Below are 14,336 nucleotides of genomic sequence, written 5' to 3'. Positions count from 1 at the left end.
AATAGGTCTTAATCCTGGCAGGTAAAAAGTAAATCTCTGGCTTTTCAAAACATTTATTTCCCTGCTCTGTAAAACCAGTTACCAAGATGTCACAATGCTAAGCACAAGAAATATGCAACTGGGAAAAGAATTGGAGAGATTAGATTAAAAGGGAGGGATGTGCATTTAATCAAGGAAAAAAGATATCTTGAAGGCTAATAAAAAAGAAAGATATTACAGGCTATATTTATGTACTCTTTGTCAGGGATGGATGAATCAAATAATTTTGTACTATCAAGGCATCTTGCACAAGTTTCTGAAAAGTATGATACCCAGTATCAGGCTTTATTGCCAATCATCTTGTCTTAAACTTTTAAAGTCATAACTGATTTGAGGGAAATAGGGTCCATCTAATTCTGGCTCATTTCCATCTTATCAACTTACTTTTTATCTGCAACATAATCTTGGAAACAGAGGGCTTAGGAGCAGCTAAATTTAGTTTTCCTTTACCTCTCATAATAAAAACAGTAGAAAACCAGAGTCTAAAAGCCTTAAACAAAAAGTTATAATTCCTATCGATGGGTGTATCTTCAAGAGAGCTACCATATAAAGTCCACAACTTAAACTGGGGTTATTCTTCTGGTATATTCTTTGTGAAAGATCCCAAGCTACATTTTTGACAGAGTCAAGAATTTAATTTTTATAATCTGGGACCTTTGTTAGAGTTGCTTCAATTCAGCAAGTTGTTTATTGAGTACCAACCAGGGGCTGAGCTCTTTGGGGAATGAGAAAACTATATTAGTCACATTCTCAACCCTCAAATAACATCAAGGTTTATTGGATAGATCAGACATAAGTGACAGATTGGAAGATGGAAAAGGTGTTACTGGCCTGGCAATGAGAACCATAGAGGCCTTTTGGGATTATCAGCAGGAAGAGATCAAATAGGGCTAGATAGAGGCCCTGTTTGCGTATGTGTGAAAGGAGAGAGAGAGAGAGAGAGAGAGAGAGAGGGAGAGAGAGAGAGAGAGAGAGAGAGAGAGATAGATAGATTTGGTTAAGCTTTAAGAGATATTAATGTTAATATATGCATGAAAAAGGCCAAAGTTGGGGGGTTACCAGTGTAGGAAGCTTTTACTGGCCCAGCACACTTCCGCTGGACGAGTCTGCTCACAGTGTAGGAAGCTCTTAATGGAGAATTACAACATCAGTATGATGCAGGAATATCATAGATATTTGGGCAAGAAGTTCACATACAAGACAAGTCTGTGGAAGATTTGTGTTGGGGAAATACAATTTTATTCTCTTTCTTTTTTGTCTCTCAACATAACCTTTCCCAGGATTGGTGACTGCTTTGTACCAAGTGCCTTTATTAAATCATATAACTTTTCTCATTCTGCTGTTGTCACTTTGAGTTCCTTTATACAGACGGCTAAATAAGTAACCTCTTTAAAACGTCTTGGCTTGGTAGATACTTTAAGAACAATTTAACCTTTGGAAGTGTGCTTGATTGTTACAGAAACTGATTAAATTCCCCAGAAGAAAAAGCTTTACAGAAGATTGCAAATTTATCTAGTTTTCCAATTTGATTTAACGTTTTCTGTTTTCAAAATATATTGAGATAAAAAGGGACTCTTAATGTACAATTTCGAAAGAACGCAGAGAGATTCAGAAAACACATGATCTTAAAGTTCTCCAGGCTCTAAGTAATACAATATAGATATTAATTTTATATGTGAAATTGAGACTCTTGCAAATAAAATTTCTTCTATCTTCTGACTTATACAGAAGAAATGCATATCCGGTTGAAAGGCCCAATTCACCAGTTCGATCGGTAGTGGGAGCGGAGAGAGGACCCCAGAGAGCCCTGAGCAGCCCTACCTCCACCGCGGCCTAGGGACCATCACACCCCGGGAGGAGGCTCAGCTGCCGCAGCCGGCCCCAGTGTCCATCGCCGCAACCATGAGCAGCGAGGCCGAGACCCAGCAGCCGCCCGCCGCCCCCACCCTCAGCACCCTCAGCACCCTCAGCACCCTCAGCGCTGCCCACCCCAAGCCCGCACCACCGGCAGCGGCGCAGGGAGGGGCGCTCCGGCGGCCTCACATCAGCTGCGCCTGCAGGCGGGGACAAGAAGGTCATCGCAAGGAAGGTTTTGGGAACAGTAAAATGGTTCAATGTAAGAAACGGATATGGTTTCATCAACAGGAGTGACACCAAGGAACATGTGTTTGCACACCAGACTGCCCTAAAGAAGAATAACCCCAGGAAGTACCTCGGCAGTGTAGGAGATGGAGAGACTGCGAGTTTGATGTTGTTGAAGGAGCAAAGGGTGCGGGGGCAGCAAATGTTCCAGGCCCTGGTGGAGTTCCAGTGCAAGGCAGTAAGTGTGCAGCAGACCGGAACCATTATAGACCGTAACCATTATAGACGCTCTCCAAGTCAGGGGGTCCTCCACGCAACTACCAGCAGAATTACCAGAGCAGTGAGAGTGGGGGAAAGAATGAGGGATCGGAGCCTGCTCCTGAAGGCCAGGCCCAGCAGCAGTGGCCCATCGCACCTGACTACATGCGGAGACCCTGTGGGCCACAGTACTCCAACCCTCCTGTGCAGGGAGAAATGATGGAGGGTGCTGACAACCAGGGTGCAGGAGAACAAGGTAGACCAGGGAGACAGAATATGTATGGGGGCCATAGACCATGATTCCGCAGGGGCCCTCCTCCCAAAGACAGCCTAGAGAGGACGGCAATGAAGAAGATACGGAAAATCAAGGAGATGAGATCCAAAGTCAGCAGCCACCTCAGCGTCGGTACCGCCGCCTTCATTTACCCACGCAGACGCCTAGAAAACCCTAAACCACAAGATGGCAAAGAGACAAAAAGCAGCTGATCCACCAGCTGAGAATTCGTCCGCTCTCGAGGCCTGCAGGGCGGGGCTGAGCTTACCATCTCTACCGTCATCTGGTCTAGCCATCCAACAAGAAGAAATGAAGATGAAATTCCAGCAATAAGAAATGAACAAAAGATTGGAGCTGAAGACCTTAAGTGCTTGCTTTTTGCCCGTTGACCAGATAACTAGAACTACCTGCATTATCTATGCAGCATGGGGTTTTTATTATTTTTATCTAAAGATGTCTCTTTTTTGGTAATGACAAACGTGTGTTTTAGAAAAAGAAAAAAAAAAAAAAAAAGCCTGGTTTTTCTCAATACACCCATAAAGGTTTTAAATTGTTTCATATCTGGTCAAGTTGAGATTTTTAAGAACCTCATTTTTAATTTGTAATAAAAGTTTACAACTTGATTTTTTTCAAAAAAGTCAACCAACTGCAAGCACCTGTTAATAAAGGTCTTAAATAATTGAAAAAAAAAAAAAAGAAAAAGAAAGGACCAGTTCCCTGTTCTGCAAAGCAGTAATAGGCAGAGGGGGGTAGGTTGAGGTAGGAAATAGCCTCCATTATTTATATGACTCCAAGTTGTTTAGCTAGAGTTCGTTTTTTATTTATTTATTTATGTACGTATGTATGTATGTATGTATGTATTTATGTATTTATGTATTTATCTTTTTTTGTTGTTGTTCAGATAGAGTGGGAGGGAGAGAGAGGAAGAGAGAGAAAGTAACATCGACGTGAAAGGGACACATTGAGTGGCTGCACCCGCACGACCAACCAGGGCTGGGGACAAACTACAATCGAGGTACGTGCACTTAGCAGGAACCAAACCCGGGTTTCTCTGGACTGCAGGCCAACACTCTAACCGCTGAGCCAAACCAGGGCGCTAGAGTTTGTTTATAAAAATCCTCTTACTGTAGAAATAATGTCAGGTGGACTGCATTATTGTTTCAATCTTACTGAGTTCTGGGAACCCATAAATAATGAGAGCAGGACAATTTGGGAGACTCTGGCCAAGAACATAAAAGAAGACGTGGTTTTTATTTTTATTTTTTAAATGATGAATCACAGTACATGTATTTTAAAACTTAATTGTTTTAGGAATGCAGGTCTAGCTAGTATAGATTTCAGGCCAGAATCTATATAAATAAACAAACAAATAAAGAAAAGGATATCTTTCCATAACAGGTTTTATTTTGTTCCAATCATTTTGGGGACACCTGCCCTCCTACACATCTCCCTCATACTGTATCTAAGTTCCAGAGAGCTTATAGGATGGTTTCACCTCATCCTGGTTATTGTTATTATCCACCAGGACAAAAGCTGAGATGTACATTATTTTTCCCACTTTCAGTAACTGGTCTATGTGCCACTACTGTATACTGCTATCTCAATCACTTGGCTTCTGTACCCCACTTGGTATACAAAAACCCTTTGTCTCTGCTCCTGGACCCCCAATGATAAAGGGGAGCCTCTCCATCTAGACAAGCCTCACAGGTCTACTATTTGCCTTCTTTGCTGCAGAAGGAGGACACAGCTGTCAAGTTCCACTATGCTTTATGTGAAAACAGAACACAGACCCTCCTCTGACTCCTGGGTTTCTCTGCCTCTCAGTCTTTGGCTTCTAAGAGTTCTTCCTTGGAGGACCAAGAGCATGTAGACTTTTTGCTGTTACTGTCTCTCCTCTTCTTCCTCCCACTGCCCCACAGCCCCACTGTCAAAGGGAGTCTTGATCTAGTCTGGAGGCGGTGTGAATGACCTCTCCTTTTCCTTTCCGATCTATTATTGAAAGCGTGCATTTTTTTTTTTTTTGTGGTACGTGCCCCTAGCGGGAACCAAACCCAGGACTCTCTGGTCCACAGGCCGACGCTCAACCGCTGAGCCAAACTGGCCAGGGCAGCACTTTTAGTTTTTTAAGGGCTTAGATTTTGGGACCTCAGACTCAAACCCTTGAGAATGAAATGTTTTGGGTTTTGCAACTCAAAAGTCATATCTCTGCTTTTCTGCTGGATTCCTCCCTCTCTCTGAAACTGTGCATCAGTACACTTGTTTGTCTTAGTAAAAAAGAATTACAAGGAAGTAGAATTAGTATGTCAAAAGATATACTGCCACACCTGTGTTATTAGGAATATTTATTAAAATGTACAAAGTATATCCCTTTTATTGTTAAACATCTCGTTTTCAAGAAGTGTGAAGAGTCTTACTCAAAACTAACGAGTTAGTCTTATGAGTGATGGTAGAAAACATGAGACTCTTGCGTCAGAGACAAAGGCTAATTTATTACTCACAGAAATAGCAGTGGCCAGGATAGCAATCAACGTTTTTGTGTCATTTCTGAAGTCTCAGTTCCCACCAATTATGCCAAGATCAACAGATGACACCTGTATATACAGCGGGCTATGTCCTCTGACCTTTAGCATAAGAAATCTGAAATACCCTCAAATTTAGGAGCTTAAAACAACAAAATTTATTATTTCCCAGTATCTGTGGGTTGGCAATGTGGACACAGATTAGCTTAAGGACAAGATAGTAATACAGGTGTCAACTGAGCTTGCAGTTTTTTGTTTTTTGTTTTGGGAACTTGACCAGGGAAAGATCTGTTTCAATTGCACAAATGGTTATTGGTAAGATTAGGTTTCTCATAGGCTTTTGGACTGAGGGTGTCCCTGCATGGTAGCTTGGCTCATTAGAGTGAGCCAGCAGAGAGGATAAAACAGCACCAGCAAGAGAGTGGCAGAAAGAATCTTGGAAGTGACATCTCATCATTTTTACTCTATTCTACTCATTAGGCACAAGTCCTTAAATCCCAGCTCACATACACGAGGAGAGGATTACACGGGGAGTGAACCCAGGAGGCAGGAGATTGCTAGGACCATTTTAGGAGCAGCCTACCACAGGTACATTTATGGAATTACTTATAAAGATATAACAATACAGAAAAGTTTACAAAGCATCTCAATGTACTGAAAGAACCTTTGACATCAGGCTAGGAACATGGGCTCTCATTTCAGCTCTGCTATTCATTGAGCAGTCTACCTGAATTCCATGGGTCTCACTCTAAAATGAGTATATTGATAAAGATGTTTGGAAAGATCTCTTCTTATTTAAAAAGATGACAAAAACCAGTATTTAAAGATGCTCAATTTATTTTTAAAAAAATTTATTTATTTTTTATTTATTAATTTGTTTTTGTTACAGATGTTTCTCTTTTTTCCCCCATTGACACCCCCCTCCCCTTCCCCCATGCCACATCCCCAGCTTTGTTGTCTTGTTCATTGGTCATGCATACATGTATGTAAGTTCTGTGGTTTACTTCTCCACCCCCCCAAACACCCCTCCTCTGAGGCTTGTCAGTCTGTTCCCCACCTCTATGTCTCTGGGTTAATTTTGTTCAACAGTTTGTTTAGTTCATTATATTCCACAAATAAGTGAGATCATGTGATATTTGTCTTTCTCTGCTTGGCTTGTTTCACTTAGCATAATAGTCTCAGGTCCTTCCATGCCATCTCAAAGGATAAGAGATCTTTCTTTCTTATAGCTGCATAGTATTCCATTGTGTACATGTACCACACTTTTTAATCCACTCATCTACTGATAGACACTTGGGCTGTTTCCAGATCTTAGCTATTGTAAATAGTGCTGCTATGAATAGAATACATATATTCTTTCTGATTGGTGTTTCAGGTTTCTTAGGGATGCTCAATTTATAATACAGTCTAATACAGTCTAATACATTATGTTGTCTATAATCACTATATTTTTTATTATATCTCCAGGATTTACATAGCTACTGGTTGCAAGTTTATACCCTTAACAACAGTTCCCCAATTCCCTCAAACCTCCACCCTGGTAGTCACTATTCTACTCTCCATTTTTATAAGTTTGGCTTTTTTATATTCCCTACATACATATATCATGTAGTATTTTTCTTTCTAAGTCTGATTTATCTCACTTAGCACAATGCCCTCGAGATCCATCCATATTATTGCAAACGGCAAAATTTCTCTTTCTCATTGCTGAATAATATTCTAGTGTATGTGTGTGTATAAATAAATATCTTTAAAAAATTTTACATTGATTTTAGAGGGAGAGAAAGAGAGAGGGAGAAAGAGATAGAAATATCAATGAGAGAGAACATTGACTGGCTGCCTCTGGCATGTCTCCACTGGGGATTTGGCCCCAACCTGGGCATGTGCCCTGGCGGGGAATCAAACTGGTGACCTCTTGTGCATGAGTTTATGCTCAATCACTGAGCCACACCAGCTGGGCTATAAACATCTTCTTTATGTATTTGTCCACTGATGAACATTTAGGTTGTTTCTTTATCTTGGTTATTGTAAATAATGCTGCAGTAAACATGGGAGTGCAGATATCTCTTCAATATCCTGTTTTCATTTCCTTTGGATATATATCTAGGAGTGGAATTTCTGGATAATGTGGTACTTTAATTTTGAATTTTTTGAGGAACCTCCATACTGTTTTCCACAGTGGCTATACTAATGTAAATTCCTACCAACAGTGCACAAGCATTTCCTCTTCTTCACACCCTCTCCAACTCGTATCTCTCATCTTCTTGATGATAGCCATTCTAACAGGTGTGAGGTGTATTTCTCATTGTGGTTTTCATTCGTATTTCCCTGATAATTAGTAATGTTGAAAATTCTTTCATGTATCTGTTGACCATTGGATGTTCCTTGGAAAAATGTCTACTTGGTTTCTCAGCCCATTTTAAAATTAGATTGTTTGGAGAATGGTGGTGGAGTGAATGGAAGCTACACAGACCGTCTCCCAGGACCAAACTGGAATTACAACTAAAATACAGACAAATTGTTGGGAAAAAGCAACTGAAAAGCAGCTTGTGAGAACCATATAACTAGGGACGCTGACTCGATCCTGGTAGGATTGCGAGGCACGTGAGGGGTGCTGGGAGCCCATGGACAGCAGCAACCTTAGCTGTGAGCAACACCCTCGGGTTAAACTCCCAAGCGGCTCCACAGCGCAGAGCCGGGACAGATGCTAAAATAGCCAAAGCCACTCAACTTTGGCTCTGGCAGAGGGAGGGTGAACTGGACTGGAACTGTGTGGGGACACTCGGGATTTGGAGGGAGCTCAGAGCTTTTGCTGAGTTGCAGCCACATAGGACATTGGCCATCTTACTCCTTCCCAGGGCTCTGGAGAGAGGTGGTGGCACCTCCCACGGAGTTTCAACGCCACCCTGTGGGCCATTGAAATACAAATTGAGGCTCATTAACAACCAGCATCTACTCCACCCTCAGGAAATCCCCTTATACTGAGTACCTGAGGGAGTTTTTCATTCAACTGAGAAGCCAGTGCTCTTCAAGTAATCACTACTGATAGCCTCCAGGCAAAAAGAGAGAGGATAACTGAACCATTCCTGGGCAGCATCACTAAAGGTAACAGAAACAAAAGAAAAAATGAACACTTGGGACTACATCAAACTCAAAAGCTTCTGCACAGCAAAAGAAACAACCATCCAAATGGAAAGGCAACCTAATGTATGGGAGAGCATCATTGCCAATGATACATCAGATAAGGGGTTAATTTCCAAAACCTATAGAGTGCTCATACGGTTCAACAAAAGGAAGACAAAGAACCCAATTAAAAAATGGGCAGAGGAACTAAATAGACACCTCTCCAAACAGGACATACAAATGGCCAAGAGACATATGAAGGAATGCTCAACATCACTAATCATCAGAGAGATGCAAATTAAAACAACAATGAGGTATCACCTCACACCTGTCAGAATGGCCGCCATCAACAAATCATCAAATAACAAGTGTTGGCGAGGGTGTGGAGAAAAGGGGACTCTAGTACACTGCTGGTGGGAATGTAGACTGGTGCAGCCAATATGGAAAACAATATGGTGTTACCTCAAAAAATTAAAAATTGAACTTCCATATGACCCAGTGATCCCACTTCTAGGAATATACCTTAAGAAGTCTGAAACACCAATCAGGAAGAATATATGTACCCCCATGTTCGTAGCAGCACTATTTACAATAGCCAAGACCTGGAAACAGTCCAAGTGTCCATCAGTAGACGAATGGATAAAAAAGTAGCAGTACATATACACAACGGAGTACTATGCAGCTGTAAGAAAGAAAGATCTCTTATCCTTTGAGATGACATTGAGGGACCTGGAAAGTATTATCCTAAGGGAAAAAAGCCAAGCAGAAAAAAACAAATACCACATGATCTCACTTACTTGTGGAATATAATGATCATAACAGTCTGAGGAATAGGGTAGATGCAGAGACGTGGAAGTAGGGTACAGAGTGACAACCCTCAGAAGAGGGGATGGTGGGGGAAGGGAAGAGATAAACCACAGAACTTATATGCATGTATGCATAACCAATGGACATAGACTACAAATCTGGGGACAGGGTTGGGGGAATGGAGAGGAGGGTGTCAATGGGGTAGAAAAGGAGAAACATCTATAACAAAAATAAATAAATAAACAAACAAACAAACAAACAAATAAAAATATGAACAATAAAATGGTAGTAACTATATATCTATGAACAATTGAATTTATAAAAAAAATGAGCAAGCAGAACAGAAACAGACTCATAGATACAGAGAATATATATATATATTTTTTTTATCCTCATCCGAGGACATTTTTCCATTTTTTGTACAGACATAGTGGGAGGGAGAGAGAGGAAGAGAGAGAGAGAGGGAAACATCGATGTGAAAGGGACACATCGAGTGGCTGCCACCCGCACGACCAACCAGGGCCGGGGACAAACTGCAACCGAGGTACATGCCCTTAGCGGGAACCGAACCCGGGTCTCTCCGGACCGCAGGCGGACGCTCTAACCACTGAGCCAAACTGGCCAGGGCCAGAGAACATTTTGTTGTTTGCCAGATGGTAGGGGGGTTGTGTAAAAAAATGATGGGATTAGGAAGTACAAATTGTTAGACTGATGAACCTCAGAGGGAAGGGGGGAAGTAGGGCAGGAAGGGAGAAAATAAATAAGTTATATGCATATATGCATAACCAATGGACACAAACAATAGTGTGGGGAAAGGAGGAGAGAGGTGGGATTGGGGAGGAGGTGGTCAAGGGGGGATAAAAAGAGGGTCATCTGTAATAAAAACATAAAAAAAATAAAAAGAAATAATAAAATTTGATTGTTTGCTTTTTTGTTATTTAGGTGTACAATCTCTGTATATATTTTGGATATTAACCTTTATCTGATGGATGTTCTACAAATATTTCTCCCATTCTGTAAGTTTCCTTTCATTTTGTTGGTGGTTTCTTTTGTTGTGCAGAAGATTTTAGTTTGATATAGTCCTACTTGTTGATTTTTGCTTTTGTTGTTTGTGATTTTTGTGTTGTATCTAAAAACATAATAAGCAAGACCAATGTCAAAGAACCACTTTCAGATTTTTTCTTCTAAGACTTTTATGGTGTCAGCTCTTATGTTTAAGTCTTTAATCCATTTTGAGTAACAAATATTTATTGAACACATTATTTGTTAGGTACCATGCTGAGTTGTATGAGTACAAAGATGAGTGAAACAGGATTTCTTTCATCAAGGGGCTTGATATACTTCTGAACAAGGCAAACATGATTCATGGTAAGTGAAAAGACACTCATACACAAGATGCTAGAGAAGTTCAGGGGAGTTCAGTGGGAGGTGTGCCCAAGAGGAGTCTTGAGGGATGAATATGCATGGGCCAACTGTGGAAAGATGGAAAAGAAAACTGCATTTACAAGATATCAAGGTGCAAAACAGAGGGTATTCAATCTCCAATGTCATACTTTTTCTCCTAACCTTGTTTATTTCTTTTCTCCCTACATCTACTTCAAGACAGAGGACACCATAATAGAAATGAGGATGTGTTTTATTTTCTTAAGATTTCAAGATCAGCGAGCATATGTGTAATTTCTAAGTGACTGCTTTTCCGGGATGATGCTTCAATACAAGAAGCCCATTACAGCTAAGAAGTCCAGTGACCCTGCCCCCGTGCCTCTCAGTTCTGCTGCTTGCTTTCTGTTACATAACCTCAGTCCCGGGCAGCACTGGGATTACTGTGGAGCTCTGGGCCTTCAGATCATCTAGTGATATTTAAAAACAAAGCTCTTCTTCCTGGAATCTAGGATGTAGAAATCTTGAATAATGATTATGTATATTTTCTAATAACAGAAATGGCCACAGTTTTTGCTTGAATTCCATGGGGATCTCATCTTACAATAAAGATAATTGTTGATATATTTGTGTCTTTTTAAAGGGTACAGTCATATTTCTGTGAACACTACAGTTTTTCATTAGAACAGCCATTCTGGGAATAATATCAAACGTAGTAAGCTGATTATGTGGCAATCCAGAAAGTTAGTCTTTTTTGTTGTGTGTTTTTAATTTGCTAAACATTAAAGATACAAAAATCCTTTCAAGGTTTTGTCAGATGTCCCTGGAAGGCAAGATCTCTATACATTTGCAAAGTGTCCTAGTTTTAGTGACTTTAGGCTACTCTAACAGAATACCACTGTCTGGGTGGCTTGTAAACAATAGAAATTTATTTTTCACAGTTCTGGAGAGGTTAAGAAGCCCAAGATCAAAGCTCTGGCAGATTTGGTGTTTGGTGAGAGCCAGGCTCTTGGTTCACAGTCAGCCAGCTGTCTTTCTGCTGTGTCCTCACATGATAGAAAGGACGAGGGACCTCTCTAGGGCCTCTTTTATAAGGGCACAAACCTTATTCATGAGGACTCTGTCCTCATGACCCAATCATTTTCCAAAGGTCCCACAACCAAATACCATCACATTGGGGATTAGACTCCAACATATGAATTTTGGTGTGTGTGTGTGGGAACATTAACATTTAGTCTATAGTAATTCCCTTTTCAAGTTTCTAGTTAGGGGTAGACAGTGGGCTAGAGAGGATTCATATAATATCACTTATAGTTCTTTACACATAGTGGATTCTCAATGAGGAAAGAATGAATTAATAAAACTCTTATAAGTAGATTGGAGTGTGTATTTTAAATAGCCCCCTCCCCCAACTAGCTACTTAACTGGTTTTTCCATTTCTGCCTTTGTCCCTCTACAACCAACTCTTTTTTTTTTTAACACAATATTTACAGCCTTTATTGATAAGATATAGCCATTATGTCAAAATTCAGTCATAAATATGCAACCTCATTTCCCATCCAGAGTTAATGAAATATATACATATATATGTATATTTTAAAAATATGTTTTTATTGATTTTTTTAGAGAGAGAGAAACATCCATGTGAGAGAGAAATATCAATTGGCTGCCTCCTGGGGATCGAGCCCAAAACCTGGGCATGTGCCCTGACCAGGACTCTAACTGGGACCTCTCAGTTCATGGGATGACACTCAATCCACTGGGTCACATTGGCCGGGCAAGACTATATTTTGCTCTAGATGGGACATAAGAGACAAAGTGCAAATGATTAAAGTATAATCTTAAAGTCTTAAATTCACACTTCAGATATCAAAAGAAGCAATTATCCAAATCATGAAAACATGATGAAGTAACTACACAGAATATAAAAGACATTTAAGTCATTTCACTTTTTCTTGTATACAGTGAAAACATGTATTTGTAACCACAGCCTTCAGAAAGTATACTTCATAAGGTCATTCTTCAGTTAAAATAGACAATTGTTTACCAAGGACATTTAAATTAAATTTCATAGTTGCTTATAAAATGGTACTTGAACGGTTGACCTGTATAAGGAAATAAGAATGCTGTCAAGAAAGATGGTAAACTATAAATATAAAATATACCACAATGTTAAAAACCTAGTGCTCTATAGAAAAATCAATAAAGAAAATTTAATCTTTCTTGGTGAAAATGTATTTAGCATTACACATTTAAATGTAAATTTTATGTATAATTCAATAGGGAATACATTTTAACTTTATATTGCCACATAATAATCAATTTTATATAAAACAATAAAGTGATGTACTTTTTGAACATGTGTACATCAAAACCAAAAGGTTATTTAAAATTTTTTTTCTTTATTGGCAACTTTGGATGCATTTTTAGGTTTTGTTTCCCAGGGGGCATTTTTTACAAACCTTGAAGCTGTACCTCTGTTCAGCTTGGCAGCATTTTTCTCGTCTGTTATTTCCTTGACTCTGTTCATGTATACTCTGATTCTTTCCAATTCCTGCTTTACTGGGTGTTCCTTAGGATTAACTCCCTGAGTTGCCAAATAAAGTCAAAACATTGAATTTAATATGTAAGCAGAAACTAAATCCACTTTTGCTTGTTCAAGTGGGTCCAACTTCTGCAATTTTTTTCTAGAAACAGACAGCATGGTCTTCAGCATGTCATCTACAGCACCAGTGGAATTCTCAAGTGCTGATAAATACTCATGAATTTCTGCTGGACAGTCTTCATTAAGTTCTTCTCCTACTGCATGACCAAAGTGGTATCTGTATGGTAGGTGAGGGCCCTCTTCTGATTGCAGACTGCTGACTTCTTGTATTCATTAGGGGAAGGCCACCAATTCTAAATAAGCAGCCAGTGATCCTGTTAAAAAGAAGTTAGATCATGTTCCTCTTTGGTTAAAACCTTTTTTTTTCTGTCCACCTGGGGCTAACCTTTTTACTTCCTCAGAGTAAAAGCCAAACTCCTAAAGCTATAAGGCATTGCACAGCCAGGCCTTCGTTATCTCTCTGACTTTATCTCATATGATCCTTACTCCGGTCACTCTCCTGTAGCCGCATTGCCTTCCTTGCTATTTCACATAGAAATCTGGCATGCTCCTCTCTTACGGCATTTACACTTGTTCTTCCATCTGCTTGAAATGCTCTTTCCCCCCAATATTTAAAGACTCCTCTCTTTTCAGTCTTCGTTGAAATGTCAGCTTCTCAGTGAGGCCTTGCTGACCATTCTATTTAAAGTCACAGCCTGTCCCACTCTTACCCCCACCTTTGGCTATACCTCTTATCACCCTCGAAAACACTATATATTGACATTTATTTATTGTCTGCTTCCTCCCTAATATCTCCTTCACCTTATGTAATATAAACTCTATGAGGGCAAGAATTTTAATATATTTTATTCACTAATTTATTCTCTTTTGCCCAAAACATACATGGCACATAAGTAGGACATCAAAAAGTATTGGTTCAAAAGTTGGAGGGATCACATTACCAGATTTCAGTTTATACTACAAAGCCACCATAATCAAAACAGCCTGGTACTGGCACAACAACAGGCATATAGACCAGTGGAACAGAGCAGAGAACCCAGAAATGAACCCAAGGCAATATGCTCAATTAATATTTGACAAAGGTGGCAAGAGCATACAGTGGAGTAAGGACAGCCTCTTTAATAAATGGTGCTGGGAAAATTGGACAGCTACATGCAAAAAAATGAAACTAGACCATCAACTTACACCATACACAAGAATAAACTCAAAATGGATAAAAGACTTAAATGTGACTCATGAATCCATAAAA

At 39.9% G+C, this 14,336-nt stretch overlaps 2 pseudogenes; one reads left to right on the top strand and one right to left on the bottom strand.

The window, feature by feature from the left end:
• Positions 1–1,941: 1,941 nt before the first annotated feature.
• On the top strand, positions 1,942–12,395 carry LOC118626750 (annotated as a pseudogene).
• A 473-nt stretch (positions 12,396–12,868) lies between these two features.
• Positions 12,869–13,651, bottom strand: LOC118626749 (annotated as a pseudogene).
• Between the last annotated feature and the right edge of the window lie 685 nt (positions 13,652–14,336).

The sequence above is a fragment of the Molossus molossus genome, unplaced genomic scaffold (genome assembly GCF_014108415.1).
Source record: "Molossus molossus isolate mMolMol1 unplaced genomic scaffold, mMolMol1.p scaffold_m16_p_12, whole genome shotgun sequence".
NCBI classification, from domain to species: domain Eukaryota; kingdom Metazoa; phylum Chordata; class Mammalia; order Chiroptera; family Molossidae; genus Molossus; species Molossus molossus.
Note: the sequence above shows the minus strand (reverse complement) of the source record. Positions and strands in the feature narration are given on the sequence as shown.